Source organism: Otolemur garnettii, unplaced genomic scaffold, assembly GCF_000181295.1.
Source record: "Otolemur garnettii isolate 467f Iridium unplaced genomic scaffold, OtoGar3 scaffold00032, whole genome shotgun sequence".
NCBI classification, from domain to species: Eukaryota; Metazoa; Chordata; class Mammalia; order Primates; family Galagidae; genus Otolemur; species Otolemur garnettii.
In genome coordinates, this window is record NW_003852427.1 from 6,849,639 (window position 1) to 6,858,518 (window position 8,880).

Sequence of the window (8,880 nt, forward strand, 5' to 3'; positions counted from 1 at the left end):
CACCACAATGCCCAGCTATTTTTTATTGCAGTTTGGCTGGGGCCAGGTTCGACCTCGTCACCCTTGGTATATGGGGCCAATGCCCTACTCACTGAGCCATAAGCACCGCCCCCTTATCTGTGTGTCATCTGTAGAACCAATGATAATTTGACCAAAACTGTTTGGAGTCACTCTATGTATTTTCTTATGAATTTAATTCATTTATATAAACTCATCCTATGGTTGCTGGTTCATCAAACTCACCTATGACATGAAAGTTGCTAAATGTAACAGTCATCTGTTGAAACTCTCTTAACAGGACACACAATTTTCTTTCCTCCCTTTATCTTCTCTCTCTGTATTTCTTACCTGTTAGTGTTACCCAGATATTACACAGATGTTACCCAGAAGTCTCTCCAAAACATCTTTTCTTCTCAGTTCTTCTACTCTTTTGAGTAATTTAATTAATTCTTATGATATCCCTGTTCCAATTGCCCCTCATCTCCAAATCCACCCCTATTTGTACTGTTTTCTGATACTGCAGCTGGACCTACAAACAATCAACGTTTGCCATCCACTGCAGCATTTGTAACTAGGGAGTACTAGAGAAATACTATAAGGCATAGTATAGAGGAGGTTCTCTTCCTGGTTCTTGCTCCCTGAATTTGCTATTACTGTGTTCTTCACAGTACTTTTTTTCCCCACTCCTTTAGTAGTTAATGCCTATAAGAATTTTTGTGGGAATTAATACATAATGAGCTAATTGCTTAATCTCTAAATAACTAAAGATAGAGATTCATCAGAAAACTGTGAAGACAGTATAGAGAATTCCAAATACTCCATATTTAGATACCCCTATTATTAACATCTTCCATTAGTATGGTACATGAGTACAATTAATGACAAAGACTGATATACTAACATAAGTCTGTACTTTATTCTGACTTTCATACTTTTTGTCTAATCACTGATTTTTGGAATATTGGGTAAGACTATATTTGGGTTTGTAAGAAATTGCCAAACTATCTTCTATAGTGGCTGTAATCATTTTGCAATTCTACCAGTCACCAGTGAGAGTTCCTAATGCTTCACATACTTACCAGAAAATTGGCATCGTCAGGTTTTAAGATTTCTGCCATTCTACTAGACATATAATAGTATCTCATTGTTGTCTTCATTTGCAAATCCCAAATAATAAATGATTGAGCATCCTTAAATAATTAATAATTCTTTATATTGAATTTTCTCCTTTTGAATTATTGGCAAAAAGTCTATCTCCTGACTGGACACTGATTGACTCTCTATACTTGCAATGTTCAATATCATAGGCACTACCTACCAAACAGACAAGGCTTTCAAAGAATTTATAGTATTTAAGATATATTTTTCAAAATGATAATATAATTTTGTCAGTTGGTCGTAAAGAATTACACTTCTGTTTTATATACCATAAACAACAGTGTAATTGAAATGTATCTGGGCCAGAGGGCTAGTAAATACAGAAATTAGAGCTCATTGTAGCTAATTCAAGAGGCATAGTAAGAAAAAAGGCTAATGAATATGCATATGAAAATACACCTTAAGTACCTGAAACAAAGCCAGCCATAATACATTAAGTAATAAAATCCACAGAAAACATATATACTTAGGAAGTCACAAAGCTAAGCAATGTTCACTGTACTATTGTGAACATGATGCAACCCAACTTCAGAGTTTACAACAACCTTTAGGCCAACTGCTTTATCACAACTACGTAGTACTTAAATGTGTACTTACACTTCTGGTAAACTATTTTAAGTAAAGGTCAGCACCACTATGTAGGAAAATTATTCAAAATTACTCTGTTCCAAAAGCTGTAAGTCAGTTGTAGTCTGAATATGCAATGGTTTTAATAGTTTTAAGAAACACATATACATCAATATTCTTCACCTTTATACCTCATCTGGCTTTTCGCATAAGCAGTGACTATGCAATAACCCTTACTTTTTCACAAATAAGGCATGTTAACATGTTTTGAGATAGCTTTATGTAAAATCTTTAGGTACAATTAAAAGATAAAGAGATATATACATAGCTGTTATGTAAAATAGGAAACTATAACATACCAAAATGACACTTCATGGAACTTTGGTTTAAGGTAAGTGCTCTAAGAGTTCTAAGAAGAGAAAGATTATTTCTACTACTGAGAACTAGGAAAAGTGTCACAAATGAGCTGTAAATTGGGACTTAATAGATTAGTAAAATTAATATTAGTAAGATTAGTATAGGTAGAATTTAGAAAATAGAATTCTAGGGGGAAAAAATACCATAAGCAAAGATAAGGAAGGCTAAAGACATACACAGAAGAATAAGAAAGAAACACCTAACTGAAAGGTTATGAATAGGGAAATATAATAAAATATTAGGTTGTGAGTTAGGTTAGAGGAACAAGCCCCACAATAAAAAAGTACTGATTACTTTTTGAACAGGTTAAAAACATACCAACCTGGCAGTATTAAAAAAGATAAAACAGGAAAGGTGAAAGTCTAAAGACAGGAAGGTAGCAGTACAGGTGCCACTAACATGAGCCCTAAAGAGAGGAACTTGGAAATGCAAAGTAAGGGACAGCTATAGAAGACACTATGGGATTAAAAATAAAAGTCATATGATCTGAAATTTCAATAGATAAAGGAAACAGGGGAAGATACTTGATAAGGAAATTTAGTAAGAACTCAGGGTTTTTTTATTAAATCATAACTGTGTATACTAATGCATTTATGAGGTATAATGTGCTGATTTGATATACAATGTGGAATGCTTACATCTAACTGATTAACCTAACCATCTACATCTGTTGTAGAAGTCTACATCTGTTTATGGCTGCATAATATTCCATAGTATACATATACCACAATTTGTTAATCCTTTCATGGGTCAATGGACATTTGGACTGTTTCCATGACTTGGCAATTATGAACTGGGCTGCAATAAACATTCCAGTGCAAATATCTTTGTTGTAAAATGATTTTTGATCATCAGGGTATATACCTAGTAGAGGAACTGCAGGGTCAAATGGTAGGTCCATTTTTAGTTCCTTGAGTATTCGCCAAACTTCTTTCCAAAAAGGCCATATTAGTTTGCATTCCCACCAGCAGTGTAAAGTGTTCCTTTCTCTCCGCATCCATGCCAACATCTGTGGTTTGGGGATTTTGTGATGTGGGCTAATTTTACTGGAATTAAATGATATCTCAAAGCGGTTTTGATTTGCATTTATCTGATAATTAAAGATGACGAGCATTTTTTTCATGTGTTTGTAGGCCATGTGCCTGTCTTCTTCTGAGAAGTTTCTGTTCAAGTCTCTTGCCCACATAGAAACTCAGGTTTTAATATGTGTTCCTGAGAGAACTATGGTAGCCTTTAACAACATTAAGCAAGTCAGAACTAAAAACCAGTCAATAGAAAAGAAAACGCTAAGTAAAAAATTTAAAAAAAAAGTTAGTTTAAGAAAGGAGTACAAGCATGATAAATACATCTCCAGAAGTGATCATAAAAATATGAAGACCTAAACTATAAAACTTATTTTATACAGGCATGCTTGCATGCTTTCTAGCAAAATAAAAACAGAAAAAGTGATATAGAAAATGATAGTCAATTCACAAAAGATAAATATTCAGAAAGTATTTAAATTTTTACCACTTAAAAATTAGCAAATAATTATAAGTAAAGGTAAGATGGACAAGCAAGATATTTTGCTGTGTGAAAGGCAAACCAATAATAAATGCCAAAAGCTGTCAAAACAAACAGCGTAGCTTTTAACTAATCAACTGTACTTTTAGGAATTAAGATAAAATGAGAAAGGCAATAGCTTTAAGGCAAAATTTATTAGCAAAATAGTTTATGTCAGCATGGTTAAGAATTTTTTTTAACATAAATGCTCAACAACAGGGATCAATTACAATAGAACCTCCATAATTGACCATCTTCCTACATTGACCACTTCCTTAAGTTGACCAGTTTGTTGCAGTCCTTGGGTGGTCAACTTATACAGGTTCTACTGTAAGTAATGATAAAGAACACTATCTAGCCACTTAAAATGATGAAAAATAGTTAAATACAATAGAACCACCATAGTTGACCACCTTCCTATACTGACCAACCCCTTAAGTTGACCTAATTTTCATAAACCACTCATGCACCACATGTACATATCAGTGCAGTAGAACCAGTTCCCTATGTTGACCAGTTTTTTAGAGTTCCCTGAGTGATCAACTTGCAGAGGTTCTATTGCATTATGAAATTCACAAAATTCTAAATAAAAATATCAAGTAACTGAAAGGATCCAATTCTTATAAATAAAAGCACTTGCCAGCCTGTCTCATTGTTAATCTTTTGTTGTGTAATCTCCACCATCCATGGGTATAATAGACATTTAAAAATAAAAACTGTAACAGATCTGTCCTACTCAGCCTAGGCAAATAAATTAAATAATATTGAGAATATAGAAGTGCTCATTCTCATTTATAAAGAACAAAATCTTTAATAGAACATAATATCAGAGATTAAAGATGGGTTAGATTGCTAATTTAAATGACAACTAAAAACAATAGGAAAACCTGTATCATGCCTATAATCCTAGCACTCTGGGAGGCTGAGGCAGGAGGATCACTTGAGCTCAGGAGTTTGAGATCATGAGACCAATCTAAGCAAGAGTGAGACCATGTCTCTACTAAAAATAGGAAAATTAGGCAGGCATTATGGGAGTCCCAGCTACATGATAGGCTAAGGTAGTAGAATAACTTGAACCCAAGAGTTTGAGGTTCCTGTGAACTAGGCTGACACTCTGGCACTCTAGACTGGCCAAAAGAGTGACACTCTGTCAGGAAATGAGATGGAGAGGCAGACAGGAGGGGAGAGGAGAGGAAAAAAGAAAACGAGAGAGACAGAAAAGGAAAGGAAAAGTGAGAAAGAAGGAACGGGAAAAAGAAAAAGAAAAAAAAAAAGAGAATGACCTAGACTGGATTGAATCCTTTATCAGAAAACATGTAGGACAATTGGCAAAATCTAAATAAAATGTATAGATATGGCCGTTATCATATCAATATTCCTTTCTTGGTTTTCGTAACTACACTATGATTATATAGAAGAGTATCTTGATTACAAGGAAATTCACACAAAAGTATAAAAAGTGGCATGGCTACAACTTACTCTTAAAACATTTCAAAAGTAACAACAGGTATCTATCTTCGTAAATATAATAATATATAAAATATGTATTTACATGTATATATATGTGTACATAATATACATATATAGAGAGAATATGGTCTGTAGCAAAATGTTAACATCTATAGCAAACATTAACAATCTGCATGGACGATAAAGGGGGAATTCTTTGTATTCTTAGAATCCTTTTGTATCTGAAATTATTTCAAAATTAAAAAAAAAAAATTAACACCATGGGAAGAAAAAGTGCTGATTTAACAAAATTAAACATTCATTCACTAAACATTTACTGAACACGTAACTGAAGGTCAGACAATAAAAAACAGCAGAAAACATGCTAAATAAAAATCTCTGCCTTTATACAGCTTACATTCTACTCAGGAGAAGACAGACAACAGGCAAATAAATAAGTAAAACAATGTACCATGTTAGGCTCATGGAAACAGTAAGTCTCATGGAAAAGGGGGAAAACCCCTGAGGAAACAGTTAAGTCCTATTGGGTAGAGAAGGGGATTTGTAATGTTAAATAGCATCTTTAGGGGAACCATCAATGAGAAAACTCCATGTGACCAGAAACTTTCAGACGAAAAAGAGGTAGTAGCTCTGTTGATAAGCAGGATAGAAAAAACACCAATTCTGAAACTGCCCTGAGACAAGAAGTAAGCCTGACAGGTTTGAGCAAAATGGTGGCTTTAAACAGTTTTGTAGTGTAAAATGACAGATGGCAGGGTGGCGCCTGTGGCTCAGAGTAGGGTGCTGGCCCCATATGCTGGAGGTGGCGGGTTCAAACCCAGCCCCGGCCAAAAAAAAAATATATGTGTGTGTGTGTAAATGACAGATGGTGGGGTAGACATGACACCTTACCTACAACAAACACTATCTGAGTGATGGGCACACTTATAACCCTGACTCAAACATTACGAAAGTGATCCAGGTAACCAAAAACATGTATACCCATGTAATATTTTGAAACAAAGAAAAGTGACTGATGTAATTTGCAAGAAGAATAAACAGGATTTGCTTTCAGACTGGATACAAGCTGAAAAAGAAAAGGGCCATGATTGACTATAAGATTTATATACTGGCTGAGCTACTAGAGGGTTGAAGTTACCATTGTGAAAAAGAAGTGAGCAGGGAAAGTTTGGTTTTTTAAACATCTTCGGTCCAATAGATAGCTAAATGAAAATGTTCAGTGGACATCTAGATAGGAGTCTAGAACCCAGAAGTAAGGTCCAGGCCAGAAATATAAATCTGGGAGACATCAACTTAGTCATGAGATTGGATATGATCACCAAAGGATTAATGCTTGCAGATAGAGTTATAAATAGAATATTATATAGTGGTTGTTTAGAGATCATTATTTGAATAGAGTTACTATAACAAATACTAATTAGGATAACTACAAAATAAAGGTGATGTAATGGTGAGAAAAAGTCTGTGAAATAACACTATATTAAAAGGAAATACCCATTCCTCACAGGTACATGTCAAATTATTGATACTTGATTCTTTCTCCCCTCAAATCTTAGTGTCCTTTTCTCTTCTTCTGTGGCAAATCAAAGTGTTCAGAATTTCTTGAGGACATCTCATCTTCTCAAGTTGACTACAGTTATGGTCCTAGTTGGCCTCTCCTTTCCACCTTAGCTCTTTCAAAGAACAAATGAAAACTCTGTAATGGACATATTTTCAGTAAATTCCTTCAATATTTATTCCTTCCTTCCTTCCCAGCTTTGGTTCCTTTCTACTAGAAAGGAAGAGGATATAATAATTAAGATACCATTTTTGACTCAGTCATATCAACTGAGTCATTTCCCACTTTCCTTAGGCATTTAAACTCCAGGCAGGTACCCTCAGTGTACCAGAAAATTTAGGTCTGAAAAACAATTATTTGGTTTTCCAAAATGCATACCACTTGTTACTGCTTTGTCCTTCATAACTACTATTCTCATATTTTGTTTCTCACACTAAATAAATTTGTATGAGACTTTAAAAAATGAAAATAGGAAATATTGAGATGACCTCTAAGAATGAGATGCTTCCTAAGAATTTACAAATTTGAGGTGGCGCCTATGGCTCAGTGAATAGGGCCCCAGCCTGGCCAAACTGCAATAACAAAAAAAAAAAACATAGCTGGTGTTGTGGCAGGTGCCTGTAGTCCCAGCTACTTGGGAGGCTGAGGGAAAAGAATTGCTTGAGCCCAGGAGTTGGAGGTTGCTGTGAGCAGTGTGACGCCACAGCACTCTACCAAGGGCAATAACTGTCTATTTAAAAAAAAAAATTTATAAATTTCAAAAAAAAAAAAAACTGGCTATAAGAGAAATTCCTTATACTATTTATTTTCATTTGACTAAATGAATAAAATCATATATAAAAGATCTTTGAAAAAGTAATAGAAGAAAACAGGTTAAACTTAGCAAAAAGAAGTGAATAGTATTAACACAGCAAAACACAAGCATATCAGTCAAAACGTGATACTATTCAAAAAAAGTGATCCTCTTCCTCCCTGGCTGCCCGATGATTGCCCGCCATCATGAATGACACAGTAACCATCCAGACCAGGTAGTTTATGACTAACCAACTACTTCAGAGGAAACAAATGGTCATTGATGTCCTTCACCCTGGGAAGGCAACAGTACCAAAGACAGAAATTAGAGAAAAACTAGCAAAAATGTACAGGACCACACCCGATGTCATCTTTGTATTTGGATTCAGAATTCACTTTGGTGGTGGGAAGACAACGGGCTTTGGCATGCTTTATGATTCCTTGGATTATGCAAAGAAAAATGAACCCAAACATAGACTTGAAAGGCATGGCCTGTATGAGAAGAAAAAGACATCAAGAAAGCAGCGAAAGGAACGTAAGAACAGAATGAAGAAAGTCGGGGGACAGCAAAGGCTAATGTTGGTGCTAGCAAAAAGGCGAAGGAGTAAAGACTCTACAGTGATGTTATCTGCAGCTATTGTACAGATTTTTCAAAAGAGGATTAATAAAGACTTTTCATGTGAAAAAAAAAACTTGATATTATTCAAAATGGAATAACTTGACAGAAAACATCCAGTCTCTGAAGAACAGGTACCTAGGGCAGGACTCCAATCTGATCATTTCAGATTATATCTTTCAAGATTAATTAACCAGCTTGGCATTTTGGCTTGCTTAAAAGAAAGAATGTGAGAGTTTAGAATGTAAGTTCAAATCCTAGCTTTGCCATTCACTTGCTGTGTGACTTACAATAAATTACTAAACTTCTTTTGTTGTTATTGTTGCAGTTATTGGCCGGGGCCAGGTTTGAACCCGCCACCTCCAGTATATGGGGCTGGTGCCCTACTCCTTGAGCCACAGGTGCCACCCAAATTACTAAACTTTTTAGCTTTGTTTTCTACACCATAAATGGCATGTAAGACCTACTTCACAGCACTAATTGTGAGGATTAAAATTCATAAAATGTACCAGTTCAATGTAAAGCCCAAAGTAAAAACTCAGGAAGTTGTGTTGTATTGTTTCTTCAAACAACAAATGGGCCAGACTAAACCAGGTGGAAGTATAAAAGCTATGTGAACTAGTGAATACGAATATATGGACTCAACTATAACTAAAATAAGTCTCCAGAACTTATTTTTCAACCTTTTTTATCTTACAGGACATGTGAACCTAAGGTTAAACCTCCACTTAAATTATGTTGATCATAAAAAAAAAAAAAA

At 34.9% G+C, this 8,880-nt stretch overlaps 1 protein-coding gene and 1 pseudogene across 2 annotated transcripts in view; one reads left to right on the forward strand and one right to left on the reverse strand.

Annotated features, from left to right (window-relative positions):
- Positions 1 to 8,880, reverse strand: part of STAG1 (stromal antigen 1) — a 412,760-nt gene that overhangs the window by 269,122 nt on the left and 134,758 nt on the right. The gene's annotated exons all lie outside the window — the stretch shown is intronic.
- LOC100963191 lies at positions 7,712 to 8,125 on the forward strand (annotated as a pseudogene).